Source organism: Chlorocebus sabaeus, chromosome 6 (genome assembly GCF_047675955.1).
Source record: "Chlorocebus sabaeus isolate Y175 chromosome 6, mChlSab1.0.hap1, whole genome shotgun sequence".
Classification (NCBI taxonomy): domain Eukaryota; kingdom Metazoa; phylum Chordata; class Mammalia; order Primates; family Cercopithecidae; genus Chlorocebus; species Chlorocebus sabaeus.
In genome coordinates this window covers 8,727,213-8,754,013 of record NC_132909.1, presented here as the reverse complement: position 1 = coordinate 8,754,013, position 26,801 = coordinate 8,727,213, and the positions used below count along the sequence as shown (strand labels likewise).

Below are 26,801 nucleotides of genomic sequence, written 5' to 3'. Positions count from 1 at the left end.
GCAGTGGCTATTCATAAGCATGGTCCTCGTGTGCTATAGCCTCAGACTCAAACCAGCCTCAGCCTGAGCAGCTGGGACTCCACACGTGCACTGCGCCGGGCTCACGCCACCCTCTTGATAGCAGTGGGGAGAGTCGTTCTGGTGATCTAGTGTGGCCATCAGTTACCCAGTTAGACTTGGTTTGTTGTCCTTGACTGCTGCGCCGTCCTCCATAGTCTGCATTTAAAACCCACATTTTATATTTGATTCCCTAAATAATGACACAGCTCCTTGTAACCACAAACATGATCACGATGAACCATCTGTTTCTAGGGTTTCTGTGAGAAGTTTTCTATGGTGTCACTGGCCCAGAAATCTGTGCTGAATTTTTTTTTTTTTTTTTTTTTTGAGTCAGAGTCTCTCTCTGTTGCCCAGACTGGAGTGCACTGGCACGGTCTCAGCTCACTGCAACCTCTGTCTCCTGGGTTCAAGCAATTCTCCTGCCCCAGCCTCCCGAGTAGCTGGGATTACGGGGGCCTGTCACCACACCCGGCTAAGTTTTTGGTATGTTTTGTAGAGACGGGGTTTTACCATGTTGGTCAGGCTGGTCACGAACTCCGGACCTCATGATCCGCCTGCCTCAGCCTCCTAAAGTGCTGGGATTGCAGGCGTGAAGCACCGTGCCCGGCCTGCTTCGCTTAATTAAATGCTGCAGAGATTTCAGCTGTCTCCTGCTCTGATTGGAAGCCGTCTCAATCAAAACGTGGCGAAACCCCATCTCTACTAAAAATTAAAAAATACCCTGGCTCATTTTGTATTTTTAGTAGAGATGAGGTTTCACTATGTAGGTCAGGCCGGCCTTAAACTCCTGACCTCAGGTGATCCGCCTGCCTCGGCCCTCCCAAAGTGCTTGGATTACAGGTGGGAGCCACCGCGCCTGGTGTCCACTGCAGTTTGAGAGGCTCTGTATAATAAAGGGCAGAGCGCTCACAGGGCTGCTCTTCTAGGCCTGCAGTGTCCAGTATGATTGCTATTAGGCACATGTGGCTTTTTTTTTTTTTTTTTTTTTTTTGAGACAGTCTTGCTCTGTCACCCCAGGCTGGAGTGCAGAGGCGTGATGACAGCTCACTGCAGCCTTGGCCTCCCAGGCCCAAGCGATCCTCACGTCCAGCATCTTGAGTAGCTGGGACCACAGGCGTGTGCCATCATGACCAGCTAATTTAATTTTTTTTTTTTTTTGGTAGAGACAGGGTCTCTCTGTGTTGCCCAGGCTAGTCTCAAACCCCTGAGCTCAAGTGATCATCCTGTCTTGGCCTCCAACGTGTTGGCATTACAGGCGTGAGCCACCACCCCTGGCCAAAACTCAGTTTTTATTGAGCTATAATTTACAGACAAAAAGCACAGATGCTAAGTGTATGTTTTAATGAGTTTTGACAAATGACCCATGTCACCAACGCCCCAATTTCCGTCACCCCAGAGAGTTATGTTGAGTTCCTTTCTCTTCACCACACAAGCAATGACTGATTTCCATCACTACATATTAGTCTGACCCGTTCTCGGGTTTTGTAGGAATAGATTCATACAATATAGGCATTTGTGTCTGGTCTGTTACATTTAATATAGAACATCTCTGCTAACCCTGAGGTCATAAAGATATTCTACGTTTTCTTCCAGAAGTTTCTAGTTTTGGCTTTTGAATTTAGGTCTTTGGCTCCTATTAATTTGGGGTGGGGCTATGGTATGTGGCAGGAATAAGTTTTTTTTCTATATGGCTATACAGTACTAGCACTGTTAAAGACTTTCCTTTACCCATGGAATTGCTGTGGTATCTTTATTGAAAATCAATTGATCATATGTGTATAGGTTTATTTCTATTCTATAGGTCTTTTGGTTTATCTTTAGGCTAATACAACCCTGCCCTGACTCCTTTAGCTTCATAGGAAATCTTGAGATTAGCATGAGTCTCCAGCTTGTTCTTTCTCAAGACTGTTTCTACTTTAGGACTTTTGCATTTTCTCTCTCTCTCTGAGATGGAGTCTTGCTCCATCACCCAGGCTGGAGTGCAGTGGTGTGATCTCAGGTCATTGCAACCTCCCTGCCTAGTTCAAGCAATTCTCCTGCCTCAGCCTCCTGAGTAGGTGAAATTACAGGCACCCGATACCACATCTGGCTAATTATTTTTTAGTAGAGATGGGGTTTCGCCATATTGACTGGGCTGGTCTCAAACTCCTGACCTCAGATGATCCTCCTGCCTTGGCCTCCCAAAGTGCTGGGATGACAGGTATGAGCCACCACACCCGGCCGGTCCTTTGTATTTTCATATACATTTTAGAATCAGCTTGTCATTTCCTCAACAAAGCTGGCTGGGATTTGAACTGCCATTGTGTTGAATCTGTAGATCAATTCGGGGGGGAACTGATATCTTGTTTTTTGAGATAGAGTCTTACTCTGTTACCCATTCAGGAGTGCAGTGGTACAATCTCGGCTCACTACAGCCTCTGCCTCGTAGGCTCAAGCGATTCTCCTACCTCAGCCTCCTGAGTAGCTGGGATTACAGGTGTGCACCACCATGCCCAGATAATTTTTTTGTATTTTTAGTAGAGACGGGGTTTCACCGTGTTGGTCAGGCTGGTCTCAAACTGCTGAGCTCAAGTAATCCACCCACCTCGGCCTCCTGAAGTGCTGGGATTACAGGCGTGAGCCACCACACCCGGCCTACACTAATGATTCTTTGAATTCATAAATATTTCCATTTATTTAGGTTTTCCTCTCAAACATATCTTGTAGTTTTCAGTATAGAGATTTTGAACATCTTTTGTTAAATATAGTCTTAGCATTTGATTTTTGAGGCTATTGTAAATGGTTTTGTTTTTAAAATTTCATGTAACTTTGGTTTGTTAGTATGCAGAAATATTTTTGTATATCAGCTTTTATTTTTGTGACTTTCCTAAGTGCACTTATTCTAGTAGCTTTTTATTTTTGTAGATTCCTTAGGATTTTTCTAATTACATGCTTATGACATCTGTGTATAAAGACAGTTTTACTTCTTCCTAGCCAGTTTCTATGCTTTTTATATCTTTTTCTTGCCTTTTTTTCACTGGTTAGGAACTTCACTATAGTGTTGAACAGAAGTGGTGCAAAGGGATTTCCCTTCCCTGTTTTCAATATTAGGGGAAAGTGTTCAGTATTTCACCATTTAGTATGATGTTAGCTGTAGTTTTTTGTCGTTGTTGTTAATATCCTTAACACAATGAATGGTTCTCAACCGAGGGTGATTTCCCACCTCTTCCAGGGACATTTGGCAATGTCACGTGACATTTTTCATTGTCACAAACAGGTGAGTGGGGAGCGTTGATGCTGGCATTTTGAGGGTGAAGGCTAGGGATACTGCCACACATTCTATGATGCACAGCCTCTCCCCACCCCAATAAAGAATTTTCTGGACAAAATCCCAAGAACATTTAGGTAGAGAATCTCTGCCTAGCAGCTGGAGGAAGGTCTGTTGTATTTCTAGTTTGTTGCAGGGTTTTTTCCCCATTAATAGTTGTTGAATTTTGTCAAACGGTTCTTTCCTTTAATCTCTTAATAAGTTATATATTTCTGGGATAAAACCACTTGCTTATACTATATCCACTTTGTATATTTGTGGATTAAATTTGCTAATATACTTTTATCGAGACAGTCTCTCATTCTGTCACCCAGGCTGGAATGCGGTGGCACCATCTCTGCTCACTGCAACCTCTGCCTCCTGGGTTCAAGCGATTCTCCTGCCTCAGCCTCCTAACTGGGATTACAGGCTCCCGCCACCACACCTGGCTAATTTTTGTATTTTTAGTAGAGATGGGGTTTCACCATGTTGACCAGGCTGGTCTCAAACTCCTGACCTCAAGTGATCTGCCCGCCTCTCAAGGTGCTGCGATTACAGGTGCAAGCCACTGTGCCGGGCCAGATTTAACTTTTAAACTCAGAAATGGGGCTATTTAGATTTTCTACTTGCATCAGTCTTTGTAATTTGGACCTTGCAAGGCGTTTAAGTTGAACTTATTGGTATAATGTCGATCATATTTCATTATTATTTTGATGTCATCAGGATCTATAATGATGCTCCTTTTATTTTAGAGTCTCACTCTGTTGTACAGGCTGGTTCACTGCAGCCTCCCACCTCCCCGGTTCAAGCGATCCTCTTGCCTCAACCTCCTGAGTAGCTGGGACCACAGGCGCATGCCACCACCCCTAGCTAATTTTTGTATTTTTAGTAGAGATGAGACTTTGCCATGTTGGCCAGGCTGGTCTTGAACTCCTGACCTCAGGTGATCCGCCTGCCTTGGTCTCCCAAAATGCTGGGATTACAAGTGTACACCACTGTGCCTGGCCAATTCCCTATATTTTAAATGTTTTTTTTTTTTTTTTTCTATCTTCTCCACCAGCTACTGAGAGAGTAGTGTTATCCAACTATGATTATGAATTTATGTATTTCTTGCTGGAGTTCTGAAAATTTTTATCTATTTTGAAACTGTTATGAGCTATATAAACATTACTGTAATTCAGGTTTCCTGCTGAATTGGCCCATTTATCATTATGAAATCCTCTTCCTAATCTCTAGTGTTAGTCGCTTGACTTTCATATTAATGTTGCCACAGTAGCTTTCTCATTGGCTTGCATGGTAGGTTTTTCCATTCCCTTTTTTTTTTTTTTTTTTTGAGATGGAGTTTCGCTCTTGTTGCCTAGGCTGGAGTGCAATGGCACAATCTCAGCTCACTGCAACCTCAGCCTCCCAAGTAGCTGGGATTACAGGTATGTGCCACCACACCTGGCTAGTTTTTTGTATTTTTAGTAGAGATGGGTTTCATCATGTTAACCAGGCTGGTCTCGAACTCCTGACCTCAGGTGATTCATCTGCCTTGGCCCCCAAAGTGCTGGGATTACAGGCGTGAGCCACCGTGCCTGGCCCCATTCTTACTTTAAACCTGTGTCTTTATAAAGGGCATCTCTTGCAAACAGCATACGGTTGAGTCCTACATTATTTAGGTTGATAATTGCTGCCCTGATTCTCTCCCCTCTCCCTCTGAAATTCCAATTATATATATATTAGTCTCAGAAGTCGCTGATATGTTGAACTTTTCTCAATTCTTTTTCTGCTTCACTTTCTGTAATTTCTATGTAGCTATCTTCAAGCTAACTGATCCTCTCTTCCACTGGTTCCAGTCCATATTAAACCCATCCAATGAAACTTTCATCTTTTTTAGAATTCCCATGGGGCCCTTTAGAATTTCAATGTCTTTCCTAATATACCATTGTTTTCTATTAAATTCCTTGACATATTTGTAAGTTGTTTTAAAGCTCTTGTCTGCTAATTCTAATGTCTGGATGATCTGTGGGCCACTTTTCTCTTGGTCATGGGTTACATTTTCTTCGTTTAAATTTTATGCTGGATATTGTATGTAGAAAAAAGGCATGTTATTTGTTTAGTTTCAATGAGTTCATGCCTCTTATTCCAAAAGTCAGCTAGGATGGGGGCTATTTAGATTTTTCTAAGAGTTGAGTTGAGCTGGGGCTGGGTAAGAGTCTTAAATTTTTCTCCACCTTCACATGGAATTAAGAGAGCTCACTTCACCTTTGATGCCCCAACTTTCTGCACCTGCCATCAGACTAGTTCCTTGGATGTTGTCATTGAGTCTGAGTGAGTTGGGCTGTGGCTTTATGGTTCTTGTATTCAACTCCAGTGGGGCCCAGGAATCTGAGCATCATAAGACTTATACACATTTCCTCTGCAGAATTCCTGGGAATAATGTGAGGATAACTGTTGGATCAAGCAATTGACTTCTGTGTTGGGGATTCTTCAAGACTACACTACCTATTGGTAGCCCGTGCTGTTATTAAACGCCTGGTTGGTTTCTGCTTAGCTGTGCAGTCTGTCCACCTATGAAAACTCTTCCACTCATATTACCCAGATTAAGCACTTACCCACACATATAAAAACATTCATGGCCGGGCACTGTGGCTCGTACCTGTAATCCCAGCACTTTGGGAGGCCAAAGCGGGCGGATTGCAAGATCAGGAGATAGAGACCATCCTGGCTAACGTGGTGAAACCCCGTCTCTACTAAAATTACAAAAAAATTAGTCGGGCGTGGTGGCGAGCGCCTGTAGTCCCAGCTACTCAGGAGGCTGAGGCAGGAGAATGGTGTGAACCCGGGAAGCAGAGCTTGCAGTGAGCTAAGATTGCGCCACTGCACTCCAGCCTGGGCGAGAAGCAAGACTCTGTCTCAAAAAAAAAAAAAAAAAAAAAAAGTTGTGCCCACTGCTCTTCAGTAACTTTATAAGAAAGTGTGGTTTTTATTTTATTCATTTAAAAAGCTGCTACCACCGTCAAAGCAGGGATGTTTGTATCCTTCAACATTCTGACTAGAAGAAAAATTCTGTGAAGCATTTATGAATCCCAACGCCTGGACGCACCCAAGACCAAGTAAGAATCTCTGGAGGAGGAGCTCAGGAGCGCTTTCTAATGTTCCCCAAATGATTCAAATATACAGCCTGGGTCTATAACCACTGACTGTGGCCCCAAGAGCTGCAACAGCCTTCTTTTGTGAGTTCTAGAACTGATTTTGGAATCTCCCTCCATTTGCAATTTATGGAAAGCTTAGAACAGTTGCATCTCTGAGACTATTTTCTTATCTATAAAGTGGTGGATATTATATTAGAGCATTCCTTTGAGTCGGAGTCTCGCTCTACCATGCAGGCTGGAGCACAGTGGCGTGATCTCGGCTCACTGCAGCCTCCACCTCTGCCTCCCGGGTTCAAGCGATTCTCCTGCCTCAGCCTCTAGAGTAGCTGGGACCACAGGTGCGCACCACCGTGCCTGGTTAATTTTTGTATTTTTTAATGGGGATGGGGTTTCACCATGTTAGCCAGGCTGGGTTCAAACTCCTGACCTAAGGTGATCCGCCCACCTTGGCCTCCCAAAGTGCTGGGTTAGAGGCGTGAGCCACTGCATCTGGCCGCATTCCTTTTTTTAAATGGCTTTCTGTGAGAAGAAAGGATGTTATTATGAATGGAAAGGTCTTGAGTCTGAAGGGTTGTGAAGCTGGCGGATTGCTAAGGTAAAGGGAGGGGCCTTTCCTTGTACCTGCGAGGCTCTGATTACTCACTTCTCAACCCAGGCGTGGCCACTGGTGGTGGCCCAGAATCCCCGCACTAGAAAGACGATGGATGTGGTCCGCATCGAGGTTATCAGGTTGACCAGGGCTGCAAGGGCCACCTTGACATAATCATCACCTCCAGCTTTGTAGGAAGTGAAGGTGATGATGGGTACCCATGCCCAGGCTCAGGGAATAGAGTACATGGCCCCTGCTTGATGCCACGGGTCCAGGGAGGGCAAGGCAGGGAGCTGTGGGTGACTGAGAAGTGTTTAGGAGTGGGCTTGGAAGGGTAGGACTACCAGTAAATAAGTAGGCTAAGGGGTCGGCTAAGGTAGAGAGCAAAGGGATAAAGGGGAGGCTGGGGGCAGAAGGAAAGGAGATGGGGGGAAGGAGACTCGGAGGTCTTGAGAGTCGAGGGAGGGAGAAGGTTTGGAGTCCCGGGCCTCACCTCTGTGGTGATCATATGTCTGAGGCTGGTGACCGCACCTTCCAGGAACGGACCTCGGATGAAGAGGCAGAGGAGGATGACGGAGGGGAGGAGAGGAAGACAGAGGTTAGCATCAGCAGGGGCCTCCCGGTCAGGATAGAAATATGAGCGATGTCAAGGTGGCCCGGAGGTACCACGATGGAATGACAGGAGGACGATTCTAAGGAGACGATACTGTGGTTTGGAGCAGACAATAAGCTTCCCAGGAGACGGGGTGAAACTACAAGTAAAGATGGCTTTGAAAGGGTGGGTAGCTGGACGCTTAATTCCCAGGCCTTGGTGTTATGGCTTATGTGTGAGTTTAGGGACAGGAGCCAGTGAGGCTAAAGACTGTGTGGAAGAACTTTATAAGTGAAAGGAGAGGAAAAGAAACTGAGAAGAGACTTTGAGAGAGAATAACATAACTAAGAGGAATTTTAATGATTTGCCCCGGAGGTAATTAATGCCACAGGTCCAGGGAGAACAAGGTGACAAAGCTGTGGGTGACTGAGAAGTGTTTAGGAGTGGGCCCCTCTCTGCATATCCCTATCAAACCTTTAGGAAAGTCTACTTTTGTAGAAGTGGTTTATTTTTGGAGGCTGTGAAGAGATAGTGAGCTGAGTCTCCCAGGATGGAGATGGATGACGTGAAAGGTGACCACCTGCATGCACGCAGGGATCAGGAGGCACAGGTAGAGTTTACCAAAATGATCTAATAAAAAAGAAAATGCATTTCAGTGTGTTTAAGACGGGGCCTTACTCTGTCGCCCAGCCTGGAGTGCAGTGGCACAATCTCGGCTCACTGTAACCTCTGCCTCTGGGGTTCAAGCAGTTCTCCTGCCTCAGCCTCTCGAGTAGCTGGGGTTACAGGCATTCACCACCACACATGGCTGATTTTTGTATTTTTAGTAGAGATGGGGTTTCACCACATTGACCAGGCTGGTCTCGATCTCCTGGGCTCAACTGATCCTCCCGCCTCTGTCTCCCAATGTACTGGGATTACAGGCGTGAGCCACTGCACCCGGCCTGAAATACATTTTCAATGTAAAGGGAGCATGATCCAGATGCTAAGGAAAGGGTTTGAAAGAAAATATTCCCAGGCTGGGTGTAGCGGCTCACACCTGTAATCCAGGCACTTTGTGGGGTGGGCAGATCACCTGAGGTCAGGAGTTCAAGACCAGCCTGGCCCACATGGTGAAACCCCATCCCTACTAAAAAATTTAAAAGTTAGCTGGGTGTGGTCATGGGCACTTGTAGTCACAGCTACTCAGGAGGCTGAGGCAGGAGAATCGCTTGAACCTGGGAGGCAGAGGTTGCAGTGAGCTGAGATCATGCCATTGCACTCCACCCTGAGCAAGACCCCATCTAAGGAAAAAAATAAAAAAAAAAAAGGCTGGATGTGGTGACTCATGCCTGTAATTCCAGCACTTTGGGAGGCTGAGACAGGTGATCACAAGGTCAAGAGATCAACACCATCCTGGCCAACATGGTGAAACCCCATCTCTACTAAAAATACAAAAATTAGCTGGGCGTGGTGACATGTGCCTATAGTCCCAGCTACTCGGGAGGCTGAGGCAGGAGAATCACTTGAGCCTGGGAGGCGGAGGTTGCAGTCAGTTGAGATAGTGCCATTGCGCTCCAGCTTGGGCAACCAGAGCAAAACTCAGTCTCAAACAAACAAAAGCTCCAAATGCCAGTCAGCTCCTTTAGGGGTTAACATGCTGTCAAAACGCAGGGAGGTGGAGGTTGCAGGGCTCAGCTGGGGAGACTGGTCTGAGCTGAAAGGTTGCCCACAGGTCTCTGCATGCCCCGATGTGGGGATTTGGTTGATAGTGAGGAATTTCTTCCATCTGTCAGTGGAGCGGCAGTTCCCTGTAGAGACCGGGCTGACGTAGCTTGCCTGAGGAGAGTACAGAATCTTCCTCGGACCCCTGGATGGAGATGCTGGGTGACCACATCTGAGTCTCGCTCCATCGTGCAGACTAGAGTGCAGTGGCGCGATCTCAGCTCACTGCAACTTCCACCTCCTGGGTTCAAGTGATTCTCCTGCCTCAGCCTGAGGTCGAGAGTTCAAGACTAGCCTGGCCAACATGGCAAAACTACTAAAAATACAAAAATTAGCTGGGTGTGTTGGCAGGTGCCTGTAATCCCAGTGACTCGGGAGGCTGGGGCATATCTGAGCTTGTCCTCGGGGTGGGTGGAAGGGTCACAGGGATTGCAGAAGAGCAGTCACCAGGAAGGTGATGTGTTGGGGTAGAGTGTGTGGAAGTCTTCAGATTTGCAAAGGTGACATGGTGGTGGGGCTGGTGGTCAGGGGAGCTTACCGGCGTTGAAATCCGAATCCCTGTGATCACAACTGAGAAGACAACCCAGGCTGCGGTTCAGGACGAAGGCTTCAGCCACTTCTTCACTGTGGTCCGAGGCACGGAGGGTGGCGTGGTACAAGAAGTACTGGTGGGCACAGTCTGAAGGCAAGAGAAGTCTAGGGGGACTCAGGTACCAGCTTGCTCAGTGCCTGCTTCTGTTCACTTCCTCCCCTTGGTGGCCCTGCTGGCCCCTCTGTCCTCACCAGTGACACTGATGTTCTTCAGTGGGCAGTGGTCCCAGGGCAGGGGGTGAGCCAAGGAGTTGCTCAGGGAGAAGAAATTCCAGGAGATGGTGCTGCTGTTGTACAAGCTCACCAAGGCGCACCTCTGGGGGTGGACACGGTGGCCGGGGACCATGGAGGGAGATCTGGGATGGAGTGGGGCTGGATCCCTCATTTACCAGAATGCGAGCATAGCTCACGCTGCACGGCCAGGGGACAAGCTGCTTCCAGACCCAGATGTCCACATGCAGCCACTGTCCCCTGATCACCTCCATGTACAAAAGTGGGATCCCGAATAAGAGGAGCATGGAGAAGTACATCAGGATGAAGCTGCCAGCGGCTGTGCTCAGGCAGCCAGGAGTCCTGGCCCTGTCCCCATTTTCCCCTAGGAGCCCATGTGTCCAACCCCAGTTTTCTCCTCCTTCAGGGCCCAGGACTCGAGGCTCCCAGCCTAGAAACGCCTTCCTTAAGCTCAGGACCCAGGCCCCTGGCCTAACCTTCTCCATTCTGGTGACACAGGTAAGGAAAACGCCACACGCTGCCCAGCCCGACAGAGAAGGCAATCTGGATCAAGATGCTCTCAGTGTTTTTAGACCGAATGAAGTGGTTTGAGGTCTTGGTGGCCCGGATCTCCTTGCTCTTGAGCCTTCAGGACAGGGAGTTGGGGGTCTGGAATTTCTTGGAAGACTCTTTCTCTGTCAGATAATTCCTCTAAAGGACTCCATGGCTTTCTTCTTTCAGGCCTAGTATATCCTGAGGAAATCTTGGGGTCACCAAGAGCAGAATTTAAAGGACACGTCTCAGGTGCGAGACTCTGGGGAAAAAAAAAAAATCTGTTCTCTTATCAAATTCAGGTAAATAATACAGTATTATTAACTGTAGCCACCATGTATATATTAGATCCCCAGAAATTAATAATCATATAACTCCAAGTTTGTACCCTTTGCCCAACATCTCCCCCATTCCCCAGAAGCCCTAGCATCTGCCAAACCTGCACAACAGGAAAAAGAGAAAAAGGCAATCTATGGAATCAAAATATTTGCAAGCTACCTCCGAAATATGTATGGAACTCACACAACTCAATAGCAAACAAACCAAACAACCTAGTTAAAAAGTAGACAAAGGACCTGAGTAGATGTTTCTCCAAAGAAGACACACAAATGGCCAACAAGTATACAAATAAGTGCTCAAAATCAGCCGGGTACAGTGGCTCAGCACTTTGGGAGGCTGAGGCAGGCAGAGCACCTGAGGTCAGGAGTTGGAGACCAGCCTGGCCAACATAGTGAAACCCCATCTCCAATAAAAATACAAAAAAATTAGTTGGGCATGATGGCACATACCTTTAGTCCCAGCTAGTCAGGAGGCTGAGGCAGGAGAATCACTTCAATCCCGGAGGAGGAGGTTACAGTGAGCTGAGATCATGCCACTGCACTTCAGCCTCCTGGGCAACAGAGTGAGACTCCATCTCAAAAAAAAAATTGCTTTGGCTATTCAGGGTCTTTTGTGATTCCATACAAATTTTAGGGTTTTTTTTTTTTTGTGAAAAATGTCATTGGTATTTTTGTAGGAATTGCATTGAATCTGTACATTACTTTGAGTAGTATGGACACTTTAGCAATATTCTCCCAATCCATGAACATTGGATATCTTTCCATTTATTAGTAATCTCTTCAATTTCTTCCACCAATTTTTCATAGTTTTCATTGTAGAGATCTTTCACCTCCTTGGTTAAATTTGTTCCTATTTTATTTTTGGTATTATTGAAAACAGGAGTGCTTTCTTGATTTATTTTTCAGATAGTTTGGTGTTGATGTATAGAAACACTAGTGATTTTTGTATGTTAATTTTGTGTCCTGTAACTTCACTGAACTTGTTTAACCTAACAGGTTTTGGGAGAGGCTGTAGGGTTTTCTATATATAAGATCATGTCTTCTGCAAACAAGGACAATTTGACTTCCTCCTTTTCAGTTGGATACTTTTTTTTCCTTGAGATGGAGTTTCGCTCTTGTTGCCCAGGCTGGAGTGCAATGGTGCAATCTTGGCTCACCGCAACCTCCGCCTCCTGGGTTCAAGTGATTCTCTTGCCTCAGCCTCCCGAGTAGCTGGGATTACAGGCATGCACCCCCACACCCAGATGCCCTTTCTTTCTTTCCCTGGCCTAATTTCTCTGGCTAGGACTCTCAGTACTATGTTGAATAGAAGTGGTACAACCTTGTATTTTTCCATATTTTAGCGGCAGAGCTTTCAACTTTTCCCCATTATGATGCTAGCTGTGGGTTTGTTATATATGGCCTTTATTGCAATCAACTATGTTCCTTCTATACCTAATTTGTTTAGGGTTTTCATCATGAAGGGATGTTGAATTTGAGATAATTATATAGTTTTTGTCCTTCATTCTATTAATGTGATATGTCACACATTTATTGATTTGCATGGGTTGGAACCATCCTTGCAGCCCTGGGATGAATCCCACTTAATCATAGCAAATGACATTCTTGATGTGCTATTTTAAAGAAATGGCACTGGCCGAGTGCAGTGGCTCACACCTGTAATCCCAGCATTTTAGGAAGCCAAACGGGGAGGATTGTCTGAGCTCAGGAGTTTGAGACCAGCCTGGGCAACATGGTGAAACCCCATCTCTACTAAAATACAAAAAATTAGCCAGGCGTGGTGGTGTGTGCCTGTAGTCCCAGCTACTCAGGAGGCTGAGGCGAGAGAATCACTTGAACCAATGAGGTGGAGGTTGCAATGAGCTGAGATCATGCCACTGCACTCTAGCCTGGGTGACAGAGTGAGACTCCGTCTCAAAAAAAAAAGATGGGGTCTGTGTTGCCCAGGCTGGACTTGAACTCCTGGACTCAACTGATGCTTCCACCTCAGCCTCCCAAGTTGCTGGGGGTACAGGCACATGTCACCATGCCTAGCTACAGTTCTTTAAATGTTTGGTAGAATTCATAAGTGAATCCATTAGATCCAGAGCTTTTTTTAATGGAAAACTTTTTATTATTAATTCAAGTTTGTTGCTCATTATTGGTCAGTTCAGGTTTTCTAATTCTTCATAATTCAATAGTGGCAAGTTATGTGTCCAGGAATTTATCCATTTCTTCTAAGTTTTCCATATAGTTGTTCATAAGTCTCTAATGATCCTTTGTATTTCTGTGATACCAATTGTGATGTCTCCTTTGTCATCTTTCTTTCTTTCTTTTTTTTTTTTTTTTTTTTTTTTTTTTTGAGACGGTTTTACTCTTGTTGCCCAGGCTGAAGTGCAATGGTGCGATCTCAGCTCACTGCAACCTCTGCCTCCTGGTTCAAGTGATTCTCCTGCCTCAGCCTCTCGAGTAGCTGGGATTACAGGTGCCTACTACCATGCCTGGCCAATATTTGTATTAGTAGAGATGGGGTTTCACCCTATTGGCCAGGCTCATCTTGAATTCCTGACCTCAGGTGATCCACCCACCTCAGCCTACAGCCAAAGGTGTGAGCCACTGCACCCGGCCTTTGATCTATGTGAATCATCTCTCTTTCATACTTAGTTTAACTAAAGGTTTGTTGATTTTTGTTTTGTTGATCTTTTGTATTTAATTCTCTAGTTTATTTCTGCTCTGATCTTTATTATTTTTTTCCTTTACTAATGTGGGGTTTCATTTGTTCTAATTTTTCTAGATTTTTTGAGAAAATCACCTAATCAGCAAAGGAAGACTAAGAGAAAAAGAAAAGATCTACAAAAGAAAAGATCTACAAAACAACTAGAAAAAAGTAACAAAATGGCAATAGTAAGCCCTTACCTATCCATAATTACCATGAATGTAAATGGATTAAATTATCCAATTAAAAGGCAGACTGGCTGAAAGGATGAAAAAACATGGTCCAACTAAAGTTGGCCCTTGAACAATGAGTTTGAGCTCCATGAGTACAATGACATGCAGATTTTCTTCCACCTCTGCCAGTCTGGTCTTGACAGGAAGACCAGCTCCTCCCCGTCCTTTCCCTCAACTACTCAATGTGAAGATCACAAGGATGAAGACCTTTGCGTACTGATCACTTCTACTTGACAAACATTAAATATATTTTCTCTTATGATTTTCTTGGTAACATTTTTTCTCTAGGTTACTTTATTGTAAGAATATAGTATATAATAGAATCAACATATAAAATATGTGTTAATTGACTTATGTTGTTGGTAAGGCTTTGGGTCAACATTAGGCTATTAGTAGTTAAGTTTTGGGGGAGTCAAAAGTTATTCAGATTTTCAACTACATGGGGTTGGTGCCCCTAACCCCACATCATTCAAGGGTCAACTGTATGTGTTGTCGGCAAAAGACTCCCTTCACCTGAAAGGACACACAGACTGAAAGTGAAGGGATGGGAAGATATCTCCTGCACATGGAAAGCAAAAAGGAACAAGTTGTTACATCAGATAAAATAGATCTTAAGTCTAAAACTGTAAAAAGAGACAAAGAGGCCATCATAGAATGGTAAAACGGTCAATACAACAAGAGGATATAACAATAAAAAATACATATGCACCCAATATTGGAACATCTAAATTTATAAAGCAAATCTTAAACAGACCTAAAGGGAGAGATAGACTGCAATACAGTGATACTAGAGGATTTCAACACTCCACTTTCAGCAGTGGCAGATCATCCAGACAAAAATCAACAAAGAATATCAGAGTTAAAGCATACTCTAGACCAAACGGACCTAACAAGACACTTACAGAACCTTCCATCCAATAGCCATAGAATATACATTCTCCTCAAAAGCACATGAAACATTATCTAGTATAGATTATATGTTAGGCCACAATACAAGTCTTAACAAATTAAAAAAAAAAATCACATCAAGTATCTTTTTTGACAATAGAGTAAATCTAGAATAATAGTCAGAACATTGGAAACTGTACAATATTTGGAAATTAAGCGACATGCTCCTAAACCACCAATGGGTCAATGAAGGAATCAAAAAGGAAATGGACACAAATGAAAATGGGAATACAGCATACTAAAACCTATGGAGGCCGGGCACGGTGGCTCATGCCTATAATCCAAGCACTTTCAGAGGCCGAGGATCACTTGAGGAGTTTGAGACCAGCCTGGCCAACATGGTGAAACCCTGCCTTTACTAAAAACACAAAAATTAGCCAGGCGTGGTGATGGGTGCCTGTAGTCCCAGCTACTCAGGGGGCTGAGGCAGGAGAATCACTTGAATCCAGGAAGCAGAGGTTGCAATGAGCCGAGATTGTGCCACTGCACTCCAGTCTGGGTGACAGAATCAGACTCCATCTCAAAAAATAAGTGAATACAGTAAAATAAAACCTACAAATACAGCAAAAGCAATACTGAGGGAAGCTTATGGCAATAAATGCCTATATCAAAAAATATTCGAATTAGCAAACCTGACTTAATATATACAACTATCTATATACTCATATGTCTAACAACATATCCAACTACAGAATACACATTCTTTTCAAGAACACACCAAACAATTACAAAAGTGGACAATATTTTCGACAAAATAAATCTCAACAAATCTCAAAGGATCAAAGTCATACTGAGTTTATTCTGACCACATGCAATTAAGCTAGAAATTAATCCTCAAATCCTTATGTTTGAATTTTTAAGACTACATTTTGAAATAACCAATAGGTTAAGGAATTTATCAAAATGGATATTGGAAAATGTTTTGAACAGAATAATGAAAATACTTCATGTGAAAACATGAGATGCAACTAAAGTCAAATATTAGAAATTTTAAAATGGCTGAAAATCAGTAAGCTTAGACTCCATCCCTAGAAACTGAAAAACAGCAAAACGAACCCAAAAAGGTGGGAGGCAGGAAATAGTAACATCAGGAAATAGGAGAGGGAAGATCAACAAAATCAAAAGTTGGTACTTTAAAAGACAAATAAAATGGATAAAAATCTCTAGCAACACTTGCCAAGAAATAAAAAATTAAAGCACAAAAAGTTGAAAAAGGGGGTCATTGTAAATCCTATACTTATTTAAAATACAATAAAAACATAATTTATGCCAATAAAATTTTCAGTGAAAATTTTCAGAAAAATATTTAATAAAATTCACACAGGAAGAAATAGAAACTCTGAATTGTCCTTTAACATTTAAATCACGGGTCCCCAATCCCTGGTTAACAGGCCACCAGTCTGTGGCCTGTTAGGAACCAGCCCAACAGCAGGAGTCGAGTGGAGGGCAAGTGGGTATTACCGCCTGAACTGTCTCCTGTGAGATCAATGGCGGCATTAGATTCTCATAGGAGCTAGAACCCTATTGTGAACTGTGCATGTGAGGGATCTAGGTTGCACACTCCCTATGAGAATGGAATGTGTGATGATCTGAGGTGGAACAGTTTCATCCTGAAACCAGCCCCCACACTGGTGCCGAAAAGGTTGGGGACCACTGAATAAATAGCTTCTGTAATTAGTAACTTTGCTCCAAAGCAAACTTCTGGCCAAGATGACTTCACTGGTGAATCTTACCAGACACTTAAGAAGTAAACACTGTCGCTGTCAATAGGATATAAAATGTTGTAGAATATAAAAAGTGGCAAGATGAGTATAACCGCAGTACCTAGTCTGGCAAGGGAATTATGATAAATAAAATCATACACCAATGTCATTCATAAAGCTTGATGCAAAGGTCCCAAAAAATAACCAGCAAATGAAATCCATCAATACCTGAAAGCGATGTATCACAAATGAGTTGATTTTGCTTAAAAGAAAATTACTGATAACATAATAAAGGATACAGATCATATGACCATCTCAATTTGTAGAATATTTGATGAAACCCAATAACCATTTATTTATTAACAAAAATAGCTGGGCATGGTGGCTCATGCCTGTGATCCCAGGACTTTGGGAGGATAAGGCAGGAGGATTGCTTGAGGCCAAGAGTTTGAGATAAGCCCTTGCAACACAGCGAGATCCCTTCTCCACAAAATAAAAAATAAAAGCCAACCTCTTAGCAAATTGCAGTAGAAAAGAACATCTTTAATTTCATAGGAGGTATTTATTTAAAAAGCATCCAGTAAACATACTTGATAAAGTGTTGAAGGGTTTTCCTTCAAAGTCAGGAATAAGACAAGGATGCCTGCCACCATCCCTTCTAGTCAAACTGAATGTAAAGTTTGTATAGATTGATGGCGTTCATGGGACCAAGTCTTCAATTTTTCCTATATCCACCCCCTTTGCAATGTGATTCTGCAGTTTGTCTAAGACCATATCTACTCTCCTGCTCCTCGAACCTGGGCTTGTGTGCTGATTCAGCACCTATGCTGCAAGGGACCTCACTTGTTACTGCTTATTCTCTTACTCTTCCGCCATCACTATGAGGACACGTCTGGGCTAATCTGCTGGAAACTGAAACATTTATTAGAGCTGAATCACTCCAGTGGTCCTAGCTCAAGCTAGTCTAGATTAGTCAAGAGGCAGCCCATTCCCTTTTATTTTAGCTGAGCCCAACATAATGACTCATAAGCTGTAATAATAAATTCTTGTTTTAAGTCACTGAAGTTTGAGGTGGTTTGTTATGCAGTGTTATGAGTCATTGACACAAGGTACAATAAAATAAAAAAAAATTGGTTTAGGAAAGAAGAAATAAAACTATTATTTATGGATATGATTCTGTATATAAAAAGGAAAAAAATCACAGGGCGCAGTGGCTCACAACTGTAATCCCAGCACTTTGGGAGGCCAAGGTGGGTGGATCACCTGAGGTCAGGAGTTCGAGACCAGCCTGGCCAACATGGAGAAACCCCGTCTCTACTAAAAATACAAAACTAGTCAGGCATGGTGGCGTACACCTGTAGTCCCATCTACTCAAGAGGCTGAGGCAGAAGAATCACTGAACCTGGGAGGTGGAGGTTGCATTCTGCGAGATCACACCATTGTACTCCAGCCTAGGCAACAAGAGCAAAACTCTGTCTCAAAAAAAAAGAAAAAATAAGGCCGGGCGTGGTGGCTCACCCCTGTAATCTCAGCACTTTGGGAGGCCGAGACGGGCGGATCACAAGGTCAGGAGATTGAGACCATCCTGGCTAACACGGTGAAACCCCGTCTCTACTAAAAGAAATACAAAAAATTAGCCGGGCCTGGTGGCGGGCGCCTGTAGTCCCAGCTACTCGGGAGGCTGAGGCAGGAGAATGGCATGAACCCAGAAGGTGGAGCTTGCAGTGACCTGAGATCCGGCCACTGCACTCCAGCCTGGGCAACAGAGCGAAACTCTGTCTCAAAAAAAAAAAAAAGAAAGAAAAAAATCTATAAATACATTACTAGGATTAATGAATGAGTTTAGCAAAGTTGCTGGATACAGGGTTAATAGAACAATATTAACAGCATTTCTACGTACAAGCAAGAAATAAATAGGTGATAAAAAATAAAGATAACATTTATAATAACAAGATATTTTATGTGCCTAGGAATAGATCTAACCAAAACTTCTATGCCAAAACCTAAAACCATTATTATTATTACGTTGGTGTCTTTTGATGAAAAGATGTTCTAAATTTTAATGAACTCAAATTTATCTGTTCTCTCATGGTTAATATTTTCTAAAAGCTATTTAATACTTTTTTTTTTTTTTTTTGAGATGGAGTTTCACTCTTGTTGCCTAGGCTGGAGTGCAATGGAGCAATCTCAGCTCACTGCAACCTCTGCCTCCCAGGTTCAAGCGATTCTCCTGCCTCAGCCTCCTGAGTAGCTGGGATTACAGGCATGCACCACCACACCGGCTAATTTTGTATTTTTTTGTTTTTTGAGACGGTGTCTCGCTCTGTCGCCCAGGCTGGAGTGCAGTGGCGCCATCTCGGCTATCTGCAAGCTCAGCCTCCCGGGTTCACACCATTCTCCTGCCTCAGCCTCCCGAGGAGCTGGGACTACAGGCGCCCACCACCACGCCCGGCTAATATTTTGTATTTTTAGTAGAGACGGGGTTTCACCGTGTTAACCAGGATGGTCTCAATCTCCTGACCTCGTGATCCGCCCGTCTTGGCCTCCCAAAGTGCTGGGATTACAGGCATGAGCCACCGCACCCGGCGAATTTTGTATTTTTAATAGAGATGGGGTTTCTTCATGTTGGTCAGGCTAGTCTCAGACTCCCGACCTCAGGTGATCTGCCCGCCTCAGCCTCCCAAAGTGCTGGGATTATGGCATGAGCCACCACACCCGGCCCTAATACGTCTTTCTTAACCCCCAGATCATGAAGCTATTCTTCCACATAACTTCTAAATGCCTTATAAATTTGCCTTCCATGTTTAAATCTGTTAATCCTCATGGATTAACAGATTTAATGTCTAATGTAAAATAAGGATCAAATTTAATTTTTTCCATGTGAATACACATTTTCTCATCATTATTTAATACTGTCATTTCCACGCTAGTCTTGGTTGACATAAAGTATCTCTCCATTTAATGACAACTTTCAATTTTCTTGATAATAATAATTATAGGCTGGGCAGTGTGACCCCTGTAATCCCAGCACTTTGAGAGGCCAAGGTGGGCAGATCACCTGAGGTCAGGAGTTCTAGAGCAGCCTGGGCATGATGGTAAAACCTCATCTGTACCAAAAATACAAACAGTTAGCCAGTGTGGTGGTGCATGCCTTTAGTTCCAGCTATTCAGGAGGCTGAGGCATAAGAATCTCTTGAAACTGGGAGGTGGAGGTTGCAGTGAGCCAAGATCATGCCACTGCACTCCAGCCTGGGCAACAGAGAGACCCTGTCAATAATAATAACAATAACAATAATCATGGTTATAGGTTTTGGCATAGAAGTTTTGTACTTTTTTGTTAGATCTATTCCTTGGCACTTAAAATAGCTTCATGTTATTAAAAATGTTTAATTTTTTTCATTACCTATTTATTTCTTGCTGGTATATAGAAATGCTGTTAATATTGTTCTATTAACCCTCTATCCGGCAACCTTGCTAAACTCACTCATTAATCCCAGTAATGTATTTATAGATTTTTTTCTTTTTTTGAGAGAGTTTTGCTTTGTTCTTGCATACTAACCTACCTCCTTATTATAAAATACACATATTCCAAAAAGTGTACAAAACTGAAATGTTCACCTGAATGACATATTGTAAAGCAAATACCCCAACCATCCTAGTCAAGATTGAAATCTGAGTATCAGGAAATTGAGTATTTAAGATTAAAAGTACTGAGCACATTAGAGACATTGTATAATACATGCTCAACACGCAAAGAAAAAATAACAGCCACAAACCTATATGTACCAAACAACTGGAGAGCTAAATATTTAAGGCAAAACACATATAAAACCAAAAAGAAATTGATCGAAATATAACTACAATGGTAATTATCATGCAACTTTTTCAGAACTCGCAGATCTGAGAAAAAAATGACATAGAGAAATTGAATAATGCAAACAAATATGATTTAATAGATGCATAGTCACATTAGAAATGAACAATTTTAGGGAAGGGAGACGGATTTGTAAACCCCGGAGCAAGGGTCTGCCTCCCCAAGGCTGCTGCTGTGCAGAGACCCCCAGGTGAAGCCACTGTCATCATGTCTGACCAGGAAGCTAAACCTTCAGCTGAGGACTTGCGGGATAAGAAGGAAGGTGAGTATATTAAACTCAGTCACTGGACAGGATAGCAGTGAGATTCACTTCAAAGTGAAAATGACAACACATCTCAAGAAACTCAAAGAATCATGCTGTCAAAGACAGTGCGTTGCAATGAATTCACTCGCGTTTCTCTTTGAGGGTGAGAGAACTGCTGATAATCATACTCCAAAAGAACTGGGAATGGAGGAAGAAGATGTGATTGACATTTATCAGGAACAAATGGGGGGAGGGGTCATTCAATAGCTTATTCTTTTTTTTTCTTTTCCCTCTATCCTGTACTTTTAAAAATAGGTCCTTTGTAATGTGTTCAAAACGGAACTGAAAACTGGTACCCCAGCTCTTTGAAACATCTGGTAATTCGAATTCTAGTGCTCATTATTCATTTTGTTTGTTTTCATTGTGCTGATTTTTGGTGATCAAGCCTCAGTCTCCTTCATATTACCCCTTTTTTTTTTTTTTGAGATGGAGTCTTGCCCTGTCGCCCAGGCTGGAGTGCAGTGGCGTGATCTCAGCTCACTGCAAGCTCCGCCTCCCGGGTTCAGGCCATTCTCCTGCCTCAGCCTCCCGAGTAGCTGGTACTACAGGCGCCTGCCACCTCACCCGGCTAATTTTTTGTAGTTTTAGTAGAGACGGGGTTTCACCGTGTTAGCCAGGATGGTCTCGATCTCCTGACCTTGTGATCCGCCCGCCTCGGCCTCCCAAAGTGCTGGGATTACAGGTGTGAGCCACTGCGCCCAGCCTACCCTCTCCTTTTTAAAAATTACATGTGCACAGAGAGGCCACTGTTTTCAGGACATTGCATTTTCAGGCTTGTGGTGATAAATAAGATCGGCCAATGCGAGCGCACATAATGACTTTCCAAGTGGCCCTGATGCTCTAGCATGTGACTGTGACTGCTTCACTCCTGGACTGTCACTTTCAGTGGGAGATGGGAGTTTTTCAGAGAACTGAACTGTGGAAAAATGACCTTTCCTTAACTTGAAGGTACTTTGAAAAATTTGAGGGTCTGGACCAAAAGAAGAGGAATCTCAGGTTGAAGTCAAGATGACAGATGAGGTGAGAGTAATGCCTAACTCCAAAGATGGCTTCGCTGAAGAAAAGGCATTTTACGATGTCTTTTTTTTTTTTTTTTTTTTTTTTTTTTGAAACGGAGTCTGGCTCTGTCGCCCAGGCTGGAGTGCAGTGGCCGGATCTCAGCTCACTGCAAGCTCCGCCTCCTGGGTTTACGCCATTCTCCTGCCTCAGCCTCCCGAGTAGCTGGGACTACAGGCGCCGCCACCACGCCCGGCTAGTTTTTTGTATTCTTAGTAGAGACGGGGTTTCACTGTGTTAGCCAGGATGGTCTCGATCTCCTGACCTCGTGATCCGCCCGTCTCGGCCTCCCAAAGTGCTGGGATTACAGGCTTGAGCCACCGCGCCCGGCCGCATTTTACAATTTCTTAAAAAATCTTGTCACAAGATCCCAGAAAAGTTCTACTTTTCATTAGCAATTAATAAAGCGATACATGCAGAAATGAATACGACAGAGCACTGCTCTATTTGTACTTTTTGGCCCAGGAGATGGGTTTTAAATGGACATTGTACCAGCTTCATTAAAATAAACAGTATGTGTAAAAATCATTAAAAAAAAATGAACAATTTTGAAAGAGAAAATAACCTTCATGACTTGGAAATTAAGAAATATGCTTCTGTAGTGAGAGGGTTATTTGAGCTCAGAAATTCAAGACCAGCCTAGGCAACACAGCAAGACCGCCATCTCATATACATATATCTATATATGTAAATACACACATATACACATACATACACACACGCACTTCCAGATAATCCTTGGATTAAAAAGAAGCTAAGTAGAAAATTACAAAGCTTCTAGGCAGCATAAAAGTGTGTGTGTGTGTGTGTGTGTGTGTATATATTTCCAGATAATCCTTGGATTAAAAAGCAGCTAAGTAGGCCGGGCGCGGTGGCTCAAGCCTGTAATCCCAGCACTTTGGGAGGCCGAGACGCGCGGATCATGAGGTCAGGAGATGGAGACCATTCTAGCTAACACGGTGAAACCCCGTCTCTACTAAAAAATACAAAAAACTAGCCGGGCGAGGTGGCAGGCGCCTGTAGTCCCAGCTCCTCGGGAGGCTGAGGCAGGAGAATGGTGTAAACCCAGGAGGCGGTGCTTGCAGTGAGCTGAGATCCAGCCACTGCACTCCAGCCTGGGCGATAGAGCGAGACTCCGCCTCAAAAAAAAAAAAAAAAAAAAAAAAAAAAAAAAGCAGCTAAGTAGAAAATTACAAAGTTTCTAGGTAGCATAAAAGGGAAAGTATTTCATATCAAAACCTTTGACATACCGCAAAAATTACACTTTAGTGAAGACTAAAGATGATGAATAAAGGAATGTAATACTCCCCTTAAGAAATCAGAAGAACAGGCTGGGCGCAGTGGCTCACACCTGTAATCCTAGCACTTTGGGAGGCTGAGGTGGGTGGATCACTTGAGGTTAGGAGTTTGAGAAATCAGAAGAATAAAGACAAAACAAACTAGAGAGAAACTGTAATTAAAAAGTTGACATTAATGAGATAGAAAATAAAGTAAAAATGCTAAGTAAATCCAAATGCCACTTGTGAATCTGACTGAGAAAAAGATAAACAAAAATAACAAAATACGAAAAAGGAGAAAATAGACATAGCCATAAAATTTAGAATTTTAAAGACAAAAGCTATGAAATTCTAGGTCAACACATCTGAAAGCTTAGAGGAAACTCAAAGTGTCTAGCAAATGTAAATTACTAAAAATAATCCAAGAATTGTGGGAAAAAATAATGGAAAGGGTTGGACAGATGAGTAGAGATCTACCGCAGAAATGGGCTCTGGGACCAGATAGGTTCAGAGATAGTTTGATTTAACCTTTAAAAAGCAGATGGTTCTAATGTCAATTATACCAGGCTGCTCAAAGTGTGGCCCACGAATCATAAGCATCACCTGGGAATGTGAGAAATGCAAATTAATAATCTCGAATCCAGATTCACCACATAAAAATCACTAGGGGGGCAGCCGGGCACAGCAGCTCACACCTGTAATCCCAGCACTTTGGGAGGCCGAGGCAGGCGGATCATGAGGTCAGGAGTTCGAGACCAGCCTGGCCAATATGGTGAAACCCCATCTCTACTAAAAATACAAAAATTAGTCGGGTGTGGTGGCGGGCGCCTGTAATCCCAGCTACTCGGGAAGCTGAGGCAGAAGAATCGTTTGAACCCGGGAGGTGGAGGTTGCAGTGAGCTGAGATGGAGCCATTGCACTCCAGCCTGGGTGACAGGGCAAGACTCCATCTCAAAAGAAAAAAGAAAGAAAGAGGAATGTGCCCACATCTCCTTTGTGATGACAGATTATGGAGGAATTGAGGGACATCCTCCGGGAATTAGGGGTGGTGCTTGCTATCTATGCTGAGCATTACTGAGGCCCTGACAGTGAGCTTTTCACTGCCGGCATGAGAAATGCCATCTTACAGTAGGCACACAACCAATGGTGTGGCACGCTAGTGTCTATCTTGAGTCCCTTCGTAGGATAGCCAGTGTCTCAGGCAGCCCAAAGGGCCACCACTTAGGAGAACAGAAACTGCATAGGTGAGGGGTGCACGCTGCTGGGATAAAAACAAGGGAGCCAAAGGAAAAACAGCCAAGGAGCTGTCAGGGGATCCCTGGCAAATGTGATGTGACCAGGTAGTGGCAGGGATGCCTACTGTGAAAATAAACAGCCTAATGCTGTTCTGGTCAGACTGTGGCAGAAGCTCAAGCCAAAACAGTGCTTCACGAAGAAGCTTCAGGCTCAGCCTACTGCCCCTGCCACAGAGGGGTACAGGCACCAACCCCTTTAGACCAGGATAAAGGCTAAGACCCCATTGCTAAGAGCAATGGCAGCTGGGTGTCTGGAGACTGGCGGCCACATCTAGAGCTAGCTAACTATATATTGGTCACCTAAGAATGCACAGGCTGGCCGGGCGCGGTGGCTCACGCCTGTAATCCCAGCACTTTGGGAGGCTGAGGTGGGCGGATCACGAGGTCAGGAGTTTGAGGTCAGCCTGGCCAACATGGTGAAACCCCATCTCTACTAAAAATATAAAAATTAGCTGGGCGTCGTGGTGTGTACCTGTAATCCCAGTTACTCAGGAGGCTGAGGCAGGAGAATCACTTGAACCCGGCAGGCGGAGGTTGCAGTGAGCCAAGATCATGCCACTGCACTCCAGCCTGGGCCACAGAGTGAGACTCCGTCTCAAAAAAAAAAAAAAAAAAAAAAAAAAAAAAAAAAAAAGGGCAAAAAACACAAGAATGCATCCAGGTGCAGTGGCACACGCCTGTAATCCCAGCACTTTGGGAGGCTGAGGCCGGCGGATCACAAGGTGAGGAGTTTGAGACCAGCCTGACCAACATGGTAAAACCCTGTCTCTACTAAAAACACCAAAAATTAGCTGGGCGCCTGTAATCCCAGTGACTCTGGAGGCTGAGGCAGGAGAATCACTTGAACCCCGGAGGAGGAGGTTGCAGTGAGCCGAGATCATGCCACTGCTCTCCAGCCTGGGTGACAGAGTGAGACTCTATCTCAAAAACAAAACAAAAAAAACAAGAATGCACAGGTTGTCCCCAGCGGATCCTGGAGCTGAATGCACTCTCGAATGTGGTGACATCTGTGGTTCCAGTGGCCTATAACAATAGATGGTTGGGGGGGTGGTGGGTTGTGAAAGTCAGACAGATTGAGCTAGTATTACAAGTTAGGAGACTGCCGCCCAAACCCTATTTAGTATACAGAGCTCCTGTTCCAGAGTACATCTTGGGAATGGCTGTCTCATCAGGCTTGACCCTCTGAATTCCGACTGAGTTAGGATGGTGAAGCGTGTGATCAAGGGGAATGCGAAATGGACACCAGCACAGCTGCCGGCCCCTCTGTGAATAGCAGCATTGAAACGACAACACCTGCCAGGAGGTCGTGATGAGATCGTAGGGACTGAAAAGAAGTCTGGGTAGACATTATAAGACCAGTGAACAGCCCATACAATAGCCCTGCATGGCCTATGTGGATGCCTGATGGGACATGAAGAATGACAGATTACTGTGAGTTCAATAAAGTGGCCCCCTAATGTATGCAGCCGTTCTCATATTGCCTCCTTTCTGATGAGGGTAGGAGAGGGACTGGACGCACCTCATTTTGTCATTGCATTCACCTGGTATATTAGTCCGTTTTCACGCTGCTATAAAGGACTGCCCAAAACTGGGTGATTTATAAAGGAAAGAGGCTTAATTGACTTACAGTTCAGCAAGTTCAGCATAGCTGGGGAGGCCTCAGGAAGCTTACGATCACAGCAGAAGGCAAAGGGGAAGAAAAGCACCTTCTTCACGAGGCTGAGCGAAGGAGGAAGAGCCCCTTATAAAACCATCAGATCTCGCGAGATCTCACTCACTACCAGGAGAACAGCATGGGGGAAGCTGCCCCGATGATTCAATTACCTCCACCTGGTCTCTCTGACACGTGGGGATTACAGAGATTACAACTCAAGATGAGATTTGGGTGGGGACACAAAGCCAAACACTAGCTGGGTGTGGTGGTGGACGCCTGTAATCCCAGCTACTCGAGAGGCTGAGGCAGGAGAATGGTGTGAACCTGGGAGGTGGAGATTGCACTGAGCAGAGACTGGGCCATTGCACTCCAGCCTGGGCAACAGAACAAGACTCCGTCTCAAAAAACAAAAAACAAACAAACAAACAAAAAGCCGAACCTTATCGCCTGGGAAGGAGAACAGTTATACCTTTACTCTCTTGCCTTGGGAATATTTCCATAGCCTCACTATCTGTCAATGCCTAGTGGCCACAGACCTCAGTAGATGGACTACCCTGGAGAGGGTACATGTTTTCCATTACATTGATGATATCGTGCTAACTTCTGAGTCTTTTTCCAACTAACTTCTGAGTCTCTGTAGCCCTCACCTTCCTGTCTCACTTGGTTAACCGGATGGGCCCTCAATGCAGACAAAGGCGGGGTC

At 44.1% G+C, this 26,801-nt stretch overlaps 1 long non-coding RNA gene and 1 pseudogene across 1 annotated transcript in view; both read left to right on the top strand.

Annotated features, from left to right (window-relative positions):
* The window catches only part of LOC140711826 (uncharacterized), a 29,632-nt gene extending 18,094 nt beyond the window's left edge, over positions 1-11,538 (top strand). Inside the window, exon 3 of the long non-coding RNA XR_012093126.1 lies at positions 10,597-11,538. This is a non-coding gene — a long non-coding RNA (uncharacterized lncRNA). The remainder of the gene's footprint in view (positions 1-10,596) is intronic.
* A 9,181-nt stretch (positions 11,539-20,719) lies between these two features.
* On the top strand, positions 20,720-21,150 carry LOC119621769 (small ubiquitin-related modifier 1-like; annotated as a pseudogene).
* The last annotated feature ends 5,651 nt before the right edge of the window (positions 21,151-26,801 follow it).